We start from the raw sequence: 20,708 nt of genomic DNA, 5'->3' as shown, positions 1-20,708 counted from the left end.
CCCTAACCTCAACCTGATGCCCAGTGGTTTTAGCCCTAACAGTGACCCTTTTCACCCAAGGACTTATTTATGTGACAGCCCCCTACAGTAATCCCCATCTACACTGTTATTCCCCTACGTGATACCTTATAGCATAAATACTAATACCCAAGATACTCTCTACAGATCACCCACATCAAAATGTCTTTTAATACAGAAAAGTCCCCCTTATACTTCCCTTCAGCGGTAATCAGCAATCAACTGTGACAACCTCCAAACAACCTCCCTCTGTCAGTAAACCCCTCCATACATCATTACAGATATTGCCCTCAACAAAACATCTTCTTCTCAGCACAAAACTCCAAAATGACAAAGAATTAAGGCAGAACATATATTGGAAAAAAACAACTTTACCTTCTCTTACAATTGCCTCAGCTAAAGTCCGTCTGAAGATTCTTCTTTTTTTTAATTCCCTCTATGGTCATCAACAACAGGTTCTTGCTCTCCAGTCTCTTGCCATTATCTACCCTCTTCCTGGGTTCCTTCCTATATATAAGATAGAAAATTGTATTTTTGATTTAAGATTGAGGGGTCGATTTATCAAGCTCCGTATGGAGCTTGATGCCCCTGTTTCCGCGCGAGCCTTCAGGCTCACCGGAAACAGAAGTTATGAAGCAGCAGCCTAAAGACCGCTGCTCCATAACTTGTCCACCTGCTCTGAGGCCGTGGACAGAAATCAACCTGATCGAAAACAATCGAGTTGATTGACACCCTCTGCTAGCGGCAGAACTGCTGGTGCAATGATAAATGCCGACAGCGTATGTGCAGCGGACATGATACACTACATCGTATCATGTCCGCCCGCACTATGATAAATCTACCCCTGAGACTGTTTACTTTTCTGATTAACCAATCAGATTAATTGACCAATCAGAAGAGTGTACAGGTACTAATTTTGACATTGATCCTGGAGTATCAATTATGCATAAACTTTTTACTTTCTGTTAGTTAAAGGGACATGAATCACTATTTTTTTTTTCTTTTATAATTCAGATAAAGCATATATTTTTAAACAACTTTCCAATTGACTTCTTTGTTGAAGAATGAGCAATGCACTACTGGGAATTAGAAGAACACATCAGTAAGCCAATGACAAGAGGCATATATGTGTAGCTACCAATCAGAAGCTAGTTCCCAGATCCTGAGCCTACCTGTGTTTTTCAACAAAGGAGAGAAGCAAGTTAGATAACTGAAGTAAATTGTAAAGTTGTTTAACATTGCATTCTCTTTCTGAATCATGAAGGGAAATGTTTGGATTTCATGTCCCTAATTGATATTGAAACTAGCTGTTATTTTTCATAAGTACATTTAATTTCTGCTCTTTCATATGTGCGATTGATTGTAAATTTTAGCCTATAATATCTACTTATTACATGCACAATTATCAATATATTTTTTAGCACATTTACAATTAGCCACTTTTAATGTCCAAACACTGAAAGGGACATAATACTGATATGCAAAATAACTTGTAAGTGATGCAGCATAACTGTAAAAAGCTGACATGAAACTATCACCTGAACATCTCTGTGTAAACAGGGAAGATATTTTACCTAATAATATCTTCAGCTCACCAGGGTAAGTGCTCTGTGAACAGTTAGAGCTGCTGTAAAGCTGCAAGTTAACCCCCCCCCCAAAAAAAAATAGCCAATCAGCATCAGCAGTGCTGAGCTCTTGCATTGCTTTGCTGTGATCTAAGAAACATCTCATAAGACTGCATAGTAAACTTCCTTAAACTGAATAGGAAAACAACATGACTGTGCCTGCACATGCTAGATGCACACTCCCTTGGAAGTCCTGGGACTAAAGTCTCTTTACAGTGGGGTGTGAATACTTAGGAAATTGTGAGGTAATATATCTTCCTTTTTTTACATAGAGATGTTCAGGTGATATGTTCAGCTTTTTACAGCTATGCTGCATCACTTTCATGTGCTTCAACATTTGGGTATCATGTCCCTTTAACTGCAATCATAAATTAACATACAGATGATTTTGGTTGTTTTCAAGTCCCTACTCTAAAAGTGCGATTTGATGTATATTTATAACTTTTTATTAAATCATGAAGCAATCGTGTTTATAAACATGTAAACTGAGCAATGGCAACATTTTTTATTGGAAAAAAATTGTTTGAGCAGCCAATACACATTTGAAAGAGGCCATCATGAGTTTTCAAAAAGTCAAGGATAGAAATGTCCATAGATATTTGGCTCAAAAAGTATTGGTGAAATTATTTAACAGTGTTTTCTAATTATTTCTGTAAGGCATAGCCTTAAAGGGACATGAAACCCAAAACTTTTCTTTCATGATTCAGATAGAGAATACAATTTTAAACAACTTTCCAATTTACTTCTATTATTTAATTTGCTTTCTTCTCTTGTTATCCTTTGCTGAAAGGTTTATCTAGACAAGCTCAGGAGCAGCAGAGAACCTGGGTACTAGCTGTTGATTGGTGGCTGCATATATATAGCGATTGTGATTGGCTCCCCCATGAGTTCAGTTAGAAATCATGAGTGCATTGCTGCTCCTTCAACAAATGATACCAAGAGAATGAAGAAAATTAGATAATAGAAGTAAATTAGAAAGTTCTTTAAAATTGTATTCTCTATCTGAATCCCTTTAAATGTGAAAACACAATGAAAAACCACACACAATGCTTTATACAACTCTTCTAATGGACTTTAATAGTCTCTTTAATGAGAAAATGGAAGTTGTTTAAAAATGATTACACTCTAAAGAAATAGAGGATTTTATTGTATATTTTTTTATTTATTTATTTATTTTTTAAGAATTTAACTCTAAAACTCTCTGGGCTTGTGAGATTCTCCTTAGAAATCTCGCCAGTGCAGTGAAGTCCGTTTTAATTCTCTAATTAAGTCAGTTTTTACCTTAAGAACAATGTGTGTCGCAAAGGTGTGTTCCCTCCCTGCATTTATGTATACATACATTACAATAAGGCAGTTTATTGTCACCGCTCACTTACCTGCAGCGCTGATATTACGGGTTTTTACAAACCCGGCGTTAAAAGACAAAAAGTGAGCGCAGAGCAAAATTTTGCTCCATATCACACTTCAATACCAGCACTGCTTAAGAGAGCGGTGAGCTGGTCGTACGTGCTCGTGCACGATTTCCCCATAGGAATCAACGGGGAGAGCCGGTTGAGAAAAAGTCTAACACCTGCAGAAAAGCAGCGTATAACTCAGTAACGCAGCCCCATTGATTCCTATGGGGAAACACATTTTATGTTTACACCTAACACCCTAACATGAACCCCGAGTCTAAACACCCCTAATCTTACACTTATTAACCCCTAATCTGCTGCCCCCGACATCACCGACACCTATATTATATTTATTAACCCCTAATCTGCCACTCCGGACACCGCCGCCACCTACATTATACTTATGAACCCCTAATCTGCTGCACCCAACATCTCCAACACCTACATTATGTTTATTAACCCCTAATCTGCCGCCCCCAATGTCGCCGCAACCTACCTACACTTTTTAACCCCTAATCTGCCACCCCCAAAGTCGCCGCCACTATAATAAACATATTAACCCCTAAACCGCCACACTCCTGCCTCGCAAACACTAGTTAAATATTAATCCCTAATCTGCCGTCCCTAACATCGCCGCCACCTACCTACATTTATTAACCCCTAATCTGCTGCCCCCAACATCGCCGCCACTATACTAAATGTATTAACCCCTAAACCTAAGTCTAACCCTAACACCCCCTAACTTAAATATAATTATAATAAATCTAAAGAAAAAATAATATTATTACCTAAATAATTGCTATTTAAAACTAAATACTTACCTATAAAATAAACCCTAAGTTAGATACAATATAACTAATAGTTACATTGTAGCTATCTTGGGGTTTATTTTTATTTTACAGGCAAGTTTGTATTTATTTTAACTAGGTAGAATAGTTATTAAATAGGTATTAACTATTTAATAACTACCTAGCTAAAATAAATACAAAAGTACCTGTAAAATAAAACCTAACCTGTCTTACACTAACACCTAACACTACACTATAATTAAATAAATTAACTAAATTAACAACAATTAAATAAATTAAATTAGCTAAAGTACAAAAAAAACACTAAATTACAGAAAATAATAAAAATTACAAGATATTTAAACTAATTACAAATAATCTAATAGCCCTATCAAAATAAAAAAAAGCCCCCCCAAAATAAAAAAAACCCTAGTCTAAACTAAACTATCAATAGCCCTTAAAAGGGCCTTTTGCGGGGCATTGCCCCAAAGTAATCAGCTCTTTTACCTGTAAAAAAAAATACAAACAACCCCCCCAACAGTAAAACCCACCACCCACACAACCAACCCCCCAAATAAAATACTATCTAAAAAAACCTAAGCTCCCTATTGCCCTGAAAAGGGCATTTGGATGGGCATTGCCCTTAAAAGGGCAGTTAGCTCTTTTGAGGCCCAAACCATAATCTAAAAAATAAAACCCACCCAATACACCCTTAAAAAAACCTAAAACTAACCCCCTGAAGATCGACTTACTGTTCTGAAGACTGGACATTAATCCTCAAGGAAGCGGCAGAAGTCTTCATCCAACCGGGCCGAAGTCCTCAACGAAGCTGGGAGAAGTCATCATCCAAGCCGGGCGAAGTGGTCCTCCAGACGGGCAGAAGTCTTCATCCAGACCGCATCTTCTATATCTTCATCCATCCGACGCAGAGCGGCTCCATCTTCAAGACATCCGACGAGGAGCATCCTCTTCATCTGGAGTCTTCTTACTGAATGACGGTTCCTTTAAGTGACGTCATTCAAGATGGCGTCCCTTAGATTCCGATTGGCTGATAGAATTCTATCAGCCAATCGGAATTAAGGTGTAAAAAATCCTATTGGCTGTTGAAGTTCAATCCTATTGGCTGATCCAATCAGCCAATACGATTGAGCAAGCATTCTATTGGCTGATTGGAATAGCCAGTAGAATGCAAGCTCAATCCTTTTGGCTAATTGGATCAGCCAATAGGATTGAACTTCAATCCTATTGGCTGATTGCATCAGCCAATAGGAATTTTTACACCTTAATTCCGATTGGCTGATAGAATTCTATCAGCCAATCGGAATCTAAGGGACGCCATCTTGGATGATGTCACTTAAAGGAACCGTCATTCAGTAAGAAGACTTCGTTTGAAGAGGATGCTCCGCGTCGGATGTCTTGAAGGTGGACCCGCTCCGCCTCGGATGGATGAAGATAGAAGATGCCGTCTGGATGAAGACTTCTGCCCTTCTGGAGGACCACTTCGCCGGCTTGGATGAAGACTTCTCCCGGCTTCGTTGAAGACTTCGGCCCGGTTGGATGAAGATTTCTGCCGCTTCCTTGAGGATGGATGTCCGGTCTTCAGAACAGTAAGTCGATCTTCAGGGGGTTAGTGTTAGGTTTTTTTAAGGGTGTATTGGGTGGGTTTAATTTTTTATATTAGGGTTTGGGCCGCAAAAGAGCTAACTGCCCTTTTAAGGGCAATGCCCATACAAATGCCTTTTTCAGGGCAATGGGGAGCTTAGTTTTTTTAGATAGTATTTTATTTGGGGGGTTGGTTGTGTGGGTGGTGAGTTTTACTGTTGGGGGGGTTGTTTGTATTATTTTTTACAGGTAAAAGAGCTGATTACTTTGGGGCAATGCCCCGCAAAAGGCCCATTTAAGGGCTATTGATAGTTTAGTTTAGGCTAGGGTTTTTTTTTATTTTGGGGGGCTTTTTTTTATTTTGATAGGGCTATTAGATTAGGTGTAATTAGTTTAAATATCTTGTAATTTGTTTATTATTTTCTGTAATTTAGTGGGTTTTTTGTACTTTAGCTAATTTAATTTAATTTATTTAATTGTTGTTAATTTAGTTAATTTAATTATAGTGTAGTGTTAGGTGTTACTGTAACTTAGGTTAAGTTTTATTTTACAGGTACTTTTGTATTTATTTTAGCTAGGTAGTTATTAAATAGTTAATAACTATTTAAAAACTATTCTACCTAGTTAAAATAAATAAAAACTTGCCTGTAAAATAAAAATAAACCCTAAGCTAGATACAATGTAACTATTAGTTATATTGTAGCTAACTTAGGCCTAGATTTGGAGTTTTGCGTTAGTCGTCAAAACCAGCGTTAGAGGCTCCTAACGCTGGTTTTTACCGCCCGCTGGTATTTGGAGTCAGTCAAGAAAGGGTCTAACGCTCACTTTCCAGCCGCGACTTTTCAATACCGCAGATCCCCCTACGCCATTTGCGGATCCTATCTTTTCAATGGGATCTTTCTAACGCCGGTATTTAGAGTCTTGGCTGAAGTGAGCGTTAGAAATCTAACGACAAAACTCCAGCCGCAGAAAAAAGTCAGTAGTTAAGAGCTTTCTGGGCTAACGCCAGTTCATAAAGCTCTTAACTCCTGTGCTCTAAAGTACACTAACACCCATAAACTACCTATGTACCCCTAAACCGAGGTCCCCCCACATCGCTGCCACTCTATTTAAATTTTTTAACCCCTAATCTGCTGACCGCACACCGCCGCCACCTACGTTATACTTATGTACCCCTAATCTGCTGCCCCTAACACCGCCGACCCCTACATAATATTTATTAACCCCTAATCTGCCCCCCCAACGTCGCCGCCAGCTACCTACAATAATTAACCCCTAATCTGCTGACCGCACACCGCCGCCACCTACGTTATACTTATGTACCCCTAATCTGCTGCCCCTAACACCGCCGACCCCTACATAATATTTATTAACCCCTAATCTGCCCCCCACAACGTCGCCGCCAGCTACCTACAATAATTAACCCCTAATCTGCTGACCGGACCTCACCGCTACTATAATAAAGTTATTAACCCCTAATCCGCCTCACTCCCGCCTCAATAACCCTATAAGAAATAGTATTAACCCCTAATCTGCCCTCCCTAACATCGCCGACACCTAACTTCAATTATTAACCCCTAATCTGTTGACCGGACCTCACCGCTACTCTAATAAATGGATTAACCCCTAAAGCTAAGTCTAACACTAACACCCCCCTAACTTAAATATAATTTAAATCTAACGAAAAAAATTAACTCTTATTAAATAAATTATTCCTATTTAAAGCTAAATACTTACCTGTAAAATAAACGCTAATATAGCTACAATATAACGAATAATTATATTGTAGCTATTTTATGATTAATATTTATTTTACAGGCAACTTTGTAATTATTTTAACCAGGTACAATAGCTATTAAATAGTTATTTACTATTTAATAGCTACCTAGTTAAAATAATTAAAAAATTACCTGTAAAATAAATCCTAACCTAAGTTACAATTAAACCTAACACTACACTATCAATAAATTAATTAAATACAATACCTACAAATAACTACAATTAAATAAACTAACTAAAGTACAAAAAATAAAAAAGAACTAAGTTACAAAAAATAAAAAAATATTTACAAACATTAGAAAAATATTACAACAATTTTAAACTAATTACACCTACTCTAAGCCCCCTAATAAAATAACAAAGACCCCCAAAATAAAAAATGCCCTACCCTATTCTAAATTAAAAAAGTTCAAAGCTCTTTTACCTTACCAGCCCTGAAAAGGGCCATTTGCGGGGCATGCCCCAAATAATTCAGCTCTTTTGCCTGTAAAAAAAAACATACAATACCCCCCCCCCCAACATTACAACCCACCACCCACATACCCCTAATCTAACCCAAACCCCCCTTAAATAAACCTAACACTAAGCCCCTGAAGATCTTCCTACCTTATCTTCACCATGCCAGGTTCACCGATCCGTCCTCCGAAGTCTTGATCCAAGCCTCCGAAGTCTTCATCCAAGCCCAAGCGGGGGCTGGCGATCCATAATCCGGCTGAAGTCTTCTATCAAGCGGTGGCTGAAGAAGTCCAGAAGAGGCTCCAAAGTCTTCATCCTATCCGGGAAGAAGAGGAGATCCGGACCAGCAACCATCTTGATCCAAGCGGCATCTTCTATCTTCATCCGATGACGAACGGCTCCATCTTGAAGACCTCCAGTGCGGATCCATCCTCTTCTTCCGACGTCCAACTGAAGAATGAAGGTTCCTTTAAGGGACGTCATCCAAGATGGCGTCCCTCGAATTCTGATTGGATTCTATCAGCCAATCGGAATTAAGGTAGGAAAATTCTGATTGGCTGATGGAATCAGCCAATCAGATTCAAGTTCAATCCAATTGGCTGATTGGATCAGCCAATCAGATTGAGCTCGCATTCTATTGGCTGTTCCGATCCTTCATTCTTCAGTTGGACGTCGGAAGAAGAGGATGGATCCGCGCTGGAGGTCTTCAAGATGGAGCCGTTCGTCATCTGATGAAGATAGAAGATGCCGCTTGGATCAAGATGGTTGCCGGTCCGGCTCTCCTCTTCTTCCCGGATAGGATGAAGACTTTGGAGCCTCTTCTGGACCTCTTCAGCCGCCGCTTGATAGAAGACTTCAGCCGGATTATGGATCGCCAGCCCCTGCTTGGGCTTGGATGAAGACTTCGGAGGCTTGGATCAAGACTTCGGAGGATGGATCGGTGAACCTGGCATGGTGAAGATAAGGTAGGAAGATCTTCAGGGGCTTAGTGTTAGGTTTATTTAAGGGGGGTTTGGGTTAGATTAGGGGTATGTGGGTGGTGGGTTGTAATGTTGGGGGGGGTATTGTATGTTTTTTTTTACAGGCAAAAGAGCTGAATTATTTGGGGCATGCCCCGCAAATGGCCCTTTTCAGGGCTGGTAAGGTAAAAGAGCTTTGAACTTTTTTAATTTAGAATAGGGTAGGGAATTTTTTTATTTTGGGGGTCTTTGTTATTTTATTAGGGGGCTTAGAGTAGGTGTAATTAGTTTAAAATTGTTGTAATATTTTTCTAATGTTTGTAAATATTTTTTTATTTTTTGTAACTTAGTTCTTTTTTATTTTTTGTACTTTAGTTAGTTTATTTCATTGTAGTTATTTGTAGGTATTGTATTTAATTAATTTATTGATAGTGTAGTGTTAGGTTTAATTGTAACTTAGATTAGGATTTAATTTACAGGTAATTTTGTAATTATTTTAACTAGGTAGCTATTAAATAGTAAATAACTATTTAATAGCTATTGTACCTGGTTAAAATAATTACAAAGTTGCCTGTAAAATAAATATTAATCCTAAAATAGCTACAATGTAATTATTAGTTATATTGTAGCTATATAAGGGTTTATTTTACAGGTAAGTAGGAATAATTTATTTAATAAGAGTTCATTTTTTTCGTTAGATTTAAATTATATTTAACTTAGGGGGGTGTTAGTGTTAGGGTTAGACTTAGCTTTAGGGGTTAATCCATTTATTAGAGTAGCGGCGAGATCCGGTCGGCAGATTAGGGGTTAATAATTGAAGTTAGGTGTCGGCGATGTTAGGGAGGGCAGATTAGGGGTTAATACTATTTCTTATAGGGTTATTGAGGCGGGAGTGAGGCGGATTAGGGGTTAATAACTTTATTATAGTAGCGGTGAGGTCCGGTTGGCAGATTAGGGGTTAATTATTGTAGGTAGTTGGCGGCGCCGTTGTAGGGGGCAGATTAGGGGTTAATAAATATACTATAGGGGTCGGCGGTGTTAGGGGCAGCAGATTAGGGGTACATAGGGCTAATGTAGGTTGCGGCGGTGTACGGAGCGGCAGATTAGGGGTTAATAATAATATGCAGGGGTCAGCGATAGCGGCGGCCGCAGAATAGGGGTTAATAAGTGTAAGGTTAGGGGTGTTTAGACTCGGGGTTCATGTTAGGGTGTTAGGTGCAGACATAGGAAGTGTTTCCCCAACAATGGGGCCGCGTTAGGAACTGAACGCTGCTTTTTTGCAGGTGTTAGGTTTTTTTTTCAGCTCAAACTGTCCCATTGTTTCCTATGGGGGAATTGTGCACGAGCACGTTTTTGAAGCTGGCCGCGTCCGTAAGCACCGCTGGTATTGAGAGTTGCAGTGGCGGTAAATTATGCTCTAGGCTCCCTTTTTGGAGCCTAACGCAGCCCTTCTGTGAACTCTAAATACCAGCGGTATTTAAAAGGTGTGGCCAGAAAAAAGCACGCGTAGCTAACGCACCCCTTCTAACGCAAAACTCAAATCTAGGCGTTAGGGTTTATTTTACAGGTAAGTATTTAGTTTTAAATAGGAATTATTTAGGTAATAATATACATTTTTCTTTAGATTTATTGTAATTATATTTAAGTTAGGGGGTGTTAGGGCTAGGGTTAGACTTAGGTTTAGGGGTTAATACATTTAGTATAGTGGCGGCGACGTTGAGGGCGACAGATTAGGGGTTAATAAATGTAGGTAGGTGGTGGTGATATTAGGGACGGAAGATTAGGGGTTAATAATATTTAACTAGTGTTTGCGAGGCGGGAGTGTGGCGGTTTAGGGGTTAATATGTTTATTATAGTTGCGGCGATGTCCAGAGCAGCAGATTAGGGGTTAAAATTTGATTTTAGTGTTTGTGATGCGGGAGGTCCTTGGTTTAAGGGTTAATAGGTAGTTTATGGGTGTTAGTTTACTTTTTAGCACTTTAGTTATGAGTTTTATGCTACGGCATTGTAGTGTAACACTCATAACTACTGACTTTAGAATGCGTTACGGATCTTGGAGGTAGAGGGTGTACCGCTCACTTTTTGGCCTCCCAGGACAGACTCGTAATACCGGCGCTATGGAAGTCCCATAGAAAAAAAGACTTTACAAAGTTTACATAAGTCGTTTTGCGGTAAGGCCACAAAAGTGTGCGGTGACCCTAAACCTGCAAGACTCGTAATACCAGCGGTAGTGAAAAAGCAGCATTAGGACCTGTTAACGTTGCTTTTTCAGCCTAACGCAAAACTCGTAATCTAGCTATTAAAATTTAAAGGGACATGACACCCACATTTTTTATTTAAAGGGACATGAAACCCACATTTTTCTTTAAAGAGACATGAAACACAGTTTTTTCTTTCAGGATTCTGATAGAGCATGCAATGTTAGGCATCTTTTCATCTGACTTCTTTTATCAAATATGTTTAATTATCTTGATATCCTTTGTTGAAGAAGCAGCAATGCTGGGAACATTGGGTGAGCCAATAAGATGAGACATATATGTGCAGTCACCAATCAGCAGCTACTGAGCCCACTACTATATATACTTTTCAACAAAGAATATAGAGAACAAAATAAATTAGATAATAGAAGTAAATTGGAAAGTTTTTTTTAAAAATGACATGCTCTATCTGAATCATGAAATAAAAAAACTGTGTTTCATGTCCCTTTAATGATTCTGATAGGGCATACAACTTAAAATAATTTTCCAATTTACTTATATCACCAAATTAGCTTCATTAGCTTAGTTTCCTATGTTGAAGGAGCAGCAATGCACTACTGGGAGCTAGCTGAACACTTATGCTGAGCAAATAGTAAGAGGAATATATGTGCAAGCCACCAATCAGCTGCTAGTTCCCAGTAGTGCACTGCTGCTTCTTAGTCTACTTAGGTATGCTTTTCAACAAAAGATATCAAGAGATCAAAGCAAATTAGATTAATTAAAGGGATACTAAACTTTTTTTTATTTTAATGAATCAGATAGAGCATGCAATTTTAAGCAACATTCTAATTTACTTCTATTATCAATTTTTCTTCATTCTCTTTGCATCTTTATTTGAAAAGCAGGAATGAAAGCTTAGGAGCCGCCCCATTTTTGGTTCAGCGTCTGGGTTAAAAATGTAAAAATTCCCATTTGTTCCATTTCTTTTTGTGTATAATTTCTAGTATCCGAAGAGGTTGAATAAATGCTAAGATCTTTATAATTTAATAGAGCATTTTATTTTTACATTGCAGTGTTTCTGGGAAGTTTGTCCCCCAAAAATGATTTTGTTCCCTCAGAAACTAGACATCTTAAAATATCTCATCATTTTTGACTTTGGAAAAATAAATGACCCTGTACTTAAAGGGACATGAAACCCAAAATGTGCCTTTTATGATTCAGATAGGCCATGCAGTTTAAACCAACTTTGAAATGTACTTCTATTATTATATTTTCTACATTCACTTGGTATCGTTGGTTGAAAAGCAGGGAGGTTAGCTTAGGAGCGTGCATGTGTTTGAAGCACTATATGGAAGCTATTTTGCTAAAATGTATCTATTAGCAAAGCACTAGATGGCGTGTTGCTCCAGACATCTACCTATGTATCTGTTCAACAAAGAACTGTGCATGGTTACAATGCAAATATTATAATAGAAGTATTTTTTTTAAATTGTATGATCTGTCTACATCACAAAATAAAACTGTTGGAGTTCTTATCCATTAAATACAAGTTCTCCTGGTCAGACTTGTGGGGCTCGTCCCCCTCAGCTAATATTACTGGGGGAGGTTTGTGAATACCTAGGTATATAATATACATGCCCTAGTTTGCTTTTCCATAGCTTATTATAATGCACAATATACATTTCTCACATGTATAGTTGCTCTTTTGGCAAAACATTTATTGTAATGTTAAACCAACATCCTACAGCAGCTATATTGTTACCCTAGTGAAACCATTGTTGAAATATTATTAAAAAAAATGTTTTTATCAATTTTCTTCTTTTTTTTTTTTTTTTTAAATATAAAATAGTACTCATCACTTAATGTACATTACAAATTATAACTTAAGACAGCCAAGGGGATACAAAAATAGAGGATGATACAAGACATGAGAGGAACCAAAGAGGGTAACTATACGCCCAGGGTCCACAAGGCCCCCCCATGTAAACTGTGTCTGTTTGCAATCAGCAAAGCTGAGACGGCAACCACATAGGAGAAATATGGGCTGCTTACCTTTGAATGTTAGTCATCCTTTTCCCTTTGATAGCCTGTGCTTAAAGGGACAGTATACAATTATTTTTCATATAACTTCCTGTAACAAGCACTACTATAAAGAATAAGATGCACAGATACTGATATAAAAATCCAGTATAAAAATGTTTAAAAACTTACTTAGAACCTCTTAGTTTAGCTCTGTTGAAAAGGTAGCTGGAAATCCCACTGCAAGTGGGAAATAAGACACCTCCCCCCTCCCCCTTCTTTTGCATATGAAAAGACCCTTTACACAAACAAGAGCAAGCTGGAGAAGGTAGCTGACGGTATTCTCATAAAACTTTGGGGCTTGGTTAGGAGCCTGAAAATCAGAGCAATGTTATTTAAAAATAAGCAAAACTATAAATTTAAAAAAAAAAAAAACTTTATGGGCTATATAAATAGATCATCTACAAAACATTTATGCAAAGAAAAAATGAGTGTATAATGTCCCTTTAAGGATATGCTTGTGCAAGTATGGTGTGAGAGTTTTCAGTATATTAACACTGTAAGGGTTGCCAGGGTTGCCATCTCAGCCATGTTTTCCTGGACACTTATGAGTTACACATGCTGCAGGGTGTGCAAGGAGGAACATGTATTGTGTTTCTGGACAGCACTATTCCTATTCCTCCCTGCCCACCCTGCAGCATGTGTAACTTATAAGTGTTCTGTATTTTAAGGGAAGGGTGGCAACCCTACTTACAGGTACACCCCTGTAGCCAAGTGCTCTAAATGGCTTTACATTTGAAAGTGATGGTTATCGGATGGGGGTAGTAGTGAGAGGGTTCAGATACAGTAATAAATAATAAAATGTAAACATCAGCATACAGATTAGTGTTCTTGTGTAAACTCTCTGCTCTTGTAGTCCTATTGCTTCAAAAGTAAGCAAGGGCTCTCTTAAAACAGTGTATTTGTAAAGTGTGTTAATCCAGTAAAATGCTGTCACTACACTACACTAGACATTGAATTTAGTATACTGTTAAACTGTACTGCCCTCTAGTGGCACATATATCAATCTGCAACTCAGCAGAGAACATGCATAATTTGATACGTGGAACATGGCATGAGAACTAGCGCGGCAAAGGGGTTAAGTCGCGCAGCGATGGACAGCAAATGTAAATGTATAGGATTATATATATGTATGTGTTAATATGTGTATATACATATATTGACACATAAATATATATGTATATTAGCATAAACATATATTTCTCCAACATAGGTGTGTCCGGTCCACGGCGTCATCCTTACTTGTGGGATATTCTCTTCCCCAACAGGAAATGGCAAAGAGCCCAGCAAAGCTGGTCACATGATCCCTCCTAGGCTCCGCCTACCCCAGTCATTCTCTTTGCCGTTGTACAGGCAACATCTCCACGGAGATGGCTTAGAGTTTTTTAGTGTTTAACTGTAGTTTTTATTATTCAATCAAGAGTTTGTTATTTTAAAATAGTGCTGGTATGTACTATTTACTCAGAAACAGAAAAGAGATGAAGATTTCTGTTTGTATGAGGAAAATGATTTTAGCAACCGTCACTAAAATCCATGGCTGTTCCACACAGGACTGTTGAGAACAATTAACTTCAGTTGGGGGAACAGTGAGCAGTCTCTTGCTGCTTGAGGTATGACACATTCTAACAAGACGATGTAATGCTGGAAGCTGTCATTTTCCCTATGGGATCCGGTAAGCCATGTTTATAAAGATCGTAAATAAGGGCTTCACAAGGGCTTATTAAGACTGTAGACTTTTTCTGGGCTAAATCGATTCATTATTAACACATATTTAGCCTTGAGGAATCATTTTATCTGGGTATTTTGATATAATAATATCGGCAGGCACTGTTTTAGACTCCTTATTATTTAGGGGCTTTCCCAAATCATAGGCAGAGCCTCATTTTCGCGCCGGTGTTGCGCACTTGTTTTTGAGAGGCATGACATGCAGTCGCATGTGAGAGGAGCTCTGATACTTAGAAAAGACTTTCTGAAGGCGTCATTTGGTATCGTATTCCCCTTTGGGCTTGGTTGGGTCTCAGCAAAGCAGATACCAGGGACTGTAAAGGGGTTAAAGTTAAAAACGGCTCCGGTTCCGTTATTTTAAGGGTTAAAGCTTCCAAATTTGGTGAGCAATACTTTTAAGGCTTTAAGACACTGTGGTGAAAATTTGGTGAATTTTGAACAATTCCTTCATGTTTTTTCGCAATTGCAGTAATAAAGTGTGTTCAGTTTAAAATTTAAAGTGACAGTAACGGTTTTATTTTAAAACGTTTTTTGTACTTTGTTATCAAGTTTATGCCTGTTTAACATGTCTGAACTACCAGATAGACTGTGTTCTGAATGTGGGGAAGCCAGGATTCCTATTCATTTAAATAAATGTGATTTATGTGACAATGACAATGATGCCCAAGATGATTCCTCAAGTGAGGGGAGTAAGCATGGTACTGCATCATTCCCTCCTTCGTCTACACGAGTCTTGCCCACTCAGGAGGCCCCTAGTACATCTAGCGCGCCAATACTCCTTACTATGCAACAATTAACGGCTGTAATGGATAATTCTGTCAAAAACATTTTAGCCAAAATGAACACTTACCAGCGTAAGCGTGACTGCTCTGTTTTAGATACTGAAGAGCATGACGACGCTGATAATAATGGTTCTGAAGGGCCCCTAACCCAGTCTGATGGGGCCAGGGAGGTTTTGTCTGAGGGAGAAATTACTGATTCAGGGAACATTTCTCAACAAGCTGAACCTGATGTGATTACGTTTAAATTTAAATTGGAACATCTCCGCATTCTGCTCAAGGAGGTATTATCCACTCTGGATTATTGTGACAAGTTGGTCATCCCAGAGAAACTATGTAAAATGGACAAGTTCCTAGAGGTCCCGGGACTCCCAGAAGCTTTTCCTATACCCAAGCGGGTGGCGGACATTGTTAATAAAGAATGGGAAAGGCCCGGTATTCCTTTCGTCCCTCCCCCCATATTTAAAAAATTGTTTCCTATGGTCGACCCCAGAAAGGACTTATGGCAGACAGTCCCCAAGGTCGAGGGAGCGGTTTCCACTTTAAACAAACGCACCACTATACCCATAGAGGATAGTTGTGCTTTTAAAGATCCTATGGATAAGAAATTAGAAGGTTTACTTAAAAAGATGTTTGTTCAGCAGGGTTACCTTCTACAACCTATTTCATGCATTGTCCCTGTAGCTACAGCCGCATGTTTCTGGTTCGATGAGCTGATAAAGGCGGTCGATAGTGATTCTCCCCCTTATGAGGAGATTATGGACAGAATCAATGCTCTCAAATTGGCTAATTCTTTCACCCTAGACGCCACTTTGCAATTGGCTAGGTTAGCGGCTAAGAATTCAGGGTTTGCTATTGTGGCGCGCAGAGCGCTTTGGTTGAAATCTTGGTCAGCTGATGCGTCTTCCAAGAACAAGCTACTTAACATTCCTTTCAAGGGGAAAACGCTGTTTGGCCCTGACTTGAAAGAGATTATCTCTGATATCACTGGGGGTAAGGGCCACGCCCTTCCTCAGGATCGGCCTTTCAAGGCAAAAAAAATAAACCTAATTTTCGTCCCTTTCGGAGAAACGGACCAGCCCAAAGTGCTACGTCCTCTAAGCAAGAGGGTAATACTTCTCAAGCCAAGCCAGCTTGGAGACCAATGCAAGGCTGGAACAAGGGAAAGCAGGCCAAGAAACCTGCCACTGCTACCAAGACAGCATGAAATGTTGGCCCCCGATCCGGGACCGGATCTGGTGGGGGGCAGACTCTCTCTCTTCGCTCAGGCTTGGGCAAGAGATGTTCTGGATCCTTGGGCGCTAGAAATAGTCTCCCAAGGTTATCTTCTGGAATTCAAGGGGCTTCCCCCAAGGGGGAGGTTCCACAGGTCTCAGTTGTCTTCAGACCACATAAAAAGACAGGCATTCTTACATTGTGTAGAAGACCTGTTAAAAATGGGAGTGATTCATCCTGTTCCATTAAGAGAACAAGGGATGGGGTTCTACTCCAATCTGTTCATAGTTCCCAAAAAAGAGGGAACGTTCAGACCAATCTTAGATCTCAAGATCTTAAACAAGTTTCTCAAGGTTCCATCGTTCAAGATGGAAACCATTCGAACTATTCTTCCTTCCATCCAGGAAGGTCAATTCATGACCACGGTGGATTTAAAGGATGCGTATCTACATATTCCTATCCACAAGGAACATCATCGGTTCCTAAGGTTCGCATTCCTGGACAAGCATTACCAGTTCGTGGCGCTTCCTTTCGGATTAGCCACTGCTCCAAGGATTTTCACAAAGGTACTAGGGTCCCTTCTAGCTGTGCTAAGACCAAGGGGCATTGCTGTAGTACCTTACTTGGACGACATTCTGATTCAAGCGTCGTCCCTTCCTCAAGCAAAGGCTCACACGGACATTGTCCTGGCCTTTCTCAGATCTCACGGATGGAAAGTGAACGTGGAAAAGAGTTCTCTATCTCCGTCAACAAGGGTTCCCTTCTTGGGAACAATAATAGACTCCTTAGAAATGAGGATTTTTCTGACAGAGGCCAGAAAAACAAAACTTCTAGACTCTTGTCGGATACTTCATTCCGTTCCTCTTCCTTCCATAGCGCAGTGCATGGAAGTGATCGGTTTGATGGTAGCGGCAATGGACATAGTTCCTTTTGCGCGCATTCATCTAAGACCATTACAACTGTGCATGCTCAGTCAGTGGAATGGGGACTATACAGACTTGTCTCCGAAGATACAAGTAAATCAGAGGACCAGAGACTCACTCCGTTGGTGGCTGTCCCTGGACAACCTGTCACAAGGGATGACATTCCGCAGACCGGAGTGGGTCATCGTCACGACCGACGCCAGTCTGATGGGCTGGGGCGCGGTCTGGGGATCCCTGAAAGCTCAGGGTCTTTGGTCTCGGGAAGAATCTCTTCTACCGATAAATATTCTGGAACTGAGAGCGATATTCAATGCTCTCAAGGCTTGGCCTCAGCTAGCGAGGGCCAAGTTCATACGGTTTCAATCAGACAACATGACAACTGTTGCGTACATCAACCATCAGGGGGGAACAAGGAGTTCCCTAGCGATGGAAGAAGTGACCAAAATCATTCTATGGGCGGAGTCTCACTCCTGCCACCTGTCTGCTATCCACATCCCAGGAGTGGAAAATTGGGAAGCGGATTTTCTGAGTCGTCAGACATTGCATCCGGGGGAGTGGGAACTCCATCCGGAAATCTTTGCCCAAGTCACTCAGCTGTGGGGCATTCCAGACATGGATCTGATGGCCTCTCGTCAGAACTTCAAAGTTCCTTGCTACGGGTCCAGATCCAGGGATCCCAAGGCGGCTCTAGTGGATGCACTAGTGGCACCTTGGACCTTCAAACTAGCTTATGTGTTCCCGCCATTTCCTCTCATCCCCAGGCTGGTAGCCAGGATCAATCAGGAGAGGGCGTCGGTGATCTTGATAGCTCCTGCGTGGCCACGCAGGACTTGGTATGCAGATCTGGTGAATATGTCATCGGCTCCACCTTGGAAGCTACCTTTGAGACGAGACCTTCTTGTTCAGGGTCCGTTCGAACATCCGAATCTGGTTTCACTCCAGCTGACTGCTTGGAGATTGAACGCTTGATCTTATCGAAGCGAGGGTTCTCAGATTCTGTTATCGATACTCTTGTTCAGGCCAGAAAGCCTGTAACTAGAAAGATTTACCACAAAATTTGGAAAAAATATATCTGTTGGTGTGAATCTAAAGGATTCCCTTGGGACAAGGTTAAGATTCCTAAGATTCTATCCTTCCTTCAAGAAGGATTGGAAAAAGGTTTATCTGCTAGTTCCCTGAAGGGACAGATTTCTGCCTTGTCTGTGTTACTTCACAAAAAGCTGGCAGCTGTGCCAGATGTTCAAGCCTTTGTTCAGGCTCTGGTTAGAATTAAGCCTGTTTACAAACCTTTGACTCCTCCTTGGAGTCTCAACTTAGTTCTTTCAGTTCTTCAGGGGGTTCCGTTTGAACCCCTACATTCCGTTGATATTAAGTTATTATCTTGGAAAGTTTTGTTTTTAGTTGCGATTTCTTCTGCTAGAAGAGTTTCAGAATTATCTGCTCTGCAGTGTTCTCCTCCTTATCTGGTGTTCCATGCAGATAAGGTGGTTTTACGTACTAAACCTGGTTTTCTTCCAAAAGTTGTTTCTAACAAAAACATTAACCAGGAGATTATCGTACCTTCTCTGTGTCCGAAACCAGTGTCAAAGAAGGAACGTTTGTTGCACAATCTGGATGTTGTTCGCGCTCTAAAATTCTATTTAGATGCTACAAAGGATTTTAGACAAACATCTTCCTTGTTTGTTGTTTATTCCGGTAAAAGGAGAGGTCAAAAAGCAACTTCTACCTCTCTCTCTTTTTGGATTAAAAGCATCATCAGATTGGCTTACGAGACTGCCGGACGGCAGCCTCCCGAAAGAATCACGGCTCATTCCACTAGGGCTGTGGCTTCCACATGGGCCTTCAAGAACGAGGCTTCTGTTGATCAGATATGTAGGGCAGCGACTTGGTCTTCACTGCACACTTTTACCAAATTTTACAAGTTTGATACTTTTGCTTCTTCTGAGGCTATTTTTGGGAGAAAGGTTTTGCAAGCCGTGGTGCCTTCCATTTAGGTGACCTGATTTGCTCCCTCCCTTCATCCGTGTCCTAAAGCTTTGGTATTGGTTCCCACAAGTAAGGATGACGCCGTGGACCGGACACACCTATGTTGGAGAAAACAGAATTTATGTTTACCTGATAAATTACTTTCTCCAACGGTGTGTCCGGTCCACGGCCCGCCCTGGTTTTTTTAATCAGGTCTGATAATTTATTTTCTTTAACTACAGTCACCACGGTACCATATGGTTTCTCCTATGCAAATATTCCTCCTTAACGTCGGTCGAATGACTGGGGTAGGCGGAGCCTAGGAGGGATCATGTGACCAGCTTTGCTGGGCTCTTTGCCATTTCCTGTTGGGGAAGAGAATATCCCACAAGTAAGGATGACGCCGTGGACCGGACACACCGTTGGAGAAAGTAATTTATCAGGTAAACATAAATTCTGTTATTTACAAGAAACACAGAGTTCCCATAGACCGAAATGTAAAGGCATTTTTTTTTCTAACACCCCTCAACTGCCAATTTTAACCCCTAGAAACTGCTCCGTGCAGTATTTTTTTTCCATTAAAAATATAAAAGACTTTCTTTTGGGGCGAATTGGGGCACTTTTAGAAAATTAACCATCTGATCTCTGGTTAATTTTCTGAGTGCTAATTGCTATCGCAAACTCGCAGTAGCAATAACCAGCCACTTGTAATGGCTGGTTATTTATCACGCACCCGCAAACAGGCAAATTTGCCCGTTTGTGGGCCCCGGATAAATTAGCGCTCCACTTGTAATCTATCCCTAAATACAGGTGAAACTCTAAAAATTAGAATATCGTGCAACAGTTAATTTATTTCACTAATGCAACCTAAAAGGTGAAACTAATATATGAGGTAGACTCATTACATGCAAAGCAAGATAGTCCAAGCTGTGATTTGCCATAATTGTGATGATTATGGCTTACAGCTCATGAAAACCCCAAATCCACAATCTCAGAAAATTAGAATATTATATGCAATCAATAAAACAAGGATTGTACATAGAACAATATCGGACCTCTGAAAAGTATAAGCATGCATACTGTATGTACTCAGTACTTGGTTTGGGCCCCTTTTGCAGCAATTACTGCCTCAATGCGGCGTGGCATGGAAGCTATCAGCCTGTGGCACTGCTGAGGTGTTATAAAAGACCAGGATGTTTCAAT

At 40.1% G+C, this 20,708-nt stretch overlaps 1 protein-coding gene across 1 annotated transcript in view; it reads left to right on the top strand.

The window, feature by feature from the left end:
* LOC128638617 (brain-specific angiogenesis inhibitor 1-associated protein 2) overlaps window positions 1–20,708 on the top strand; it is a 276,667-nt gene that overhangs the window by 234,973 nt on the left and 20,986 nt on the right. The window lies entirely within an intron of this gene.

The sequence above is a fragment of the Bombina bombina genome, chromosome 8 (genome assembly GCF_027579735.1).
Source record: "Bombina bombina isolate aBomBom1 chromosome 8, aBomBom1.pri, whole genome shotgun sequence".
NCBI classification, from domain to species: domain Eukaryota; kingdom Metazoa; phylum Chordata; class Amphibia; order Anura; family Bombinatoridae; genus Bombina; species Bombina bombina.
The sequence above is the reverse complement of the archived record's forward strand: the minus strand, read 5'-3'. Positions and strand labels throughout refer to the sequence as shown.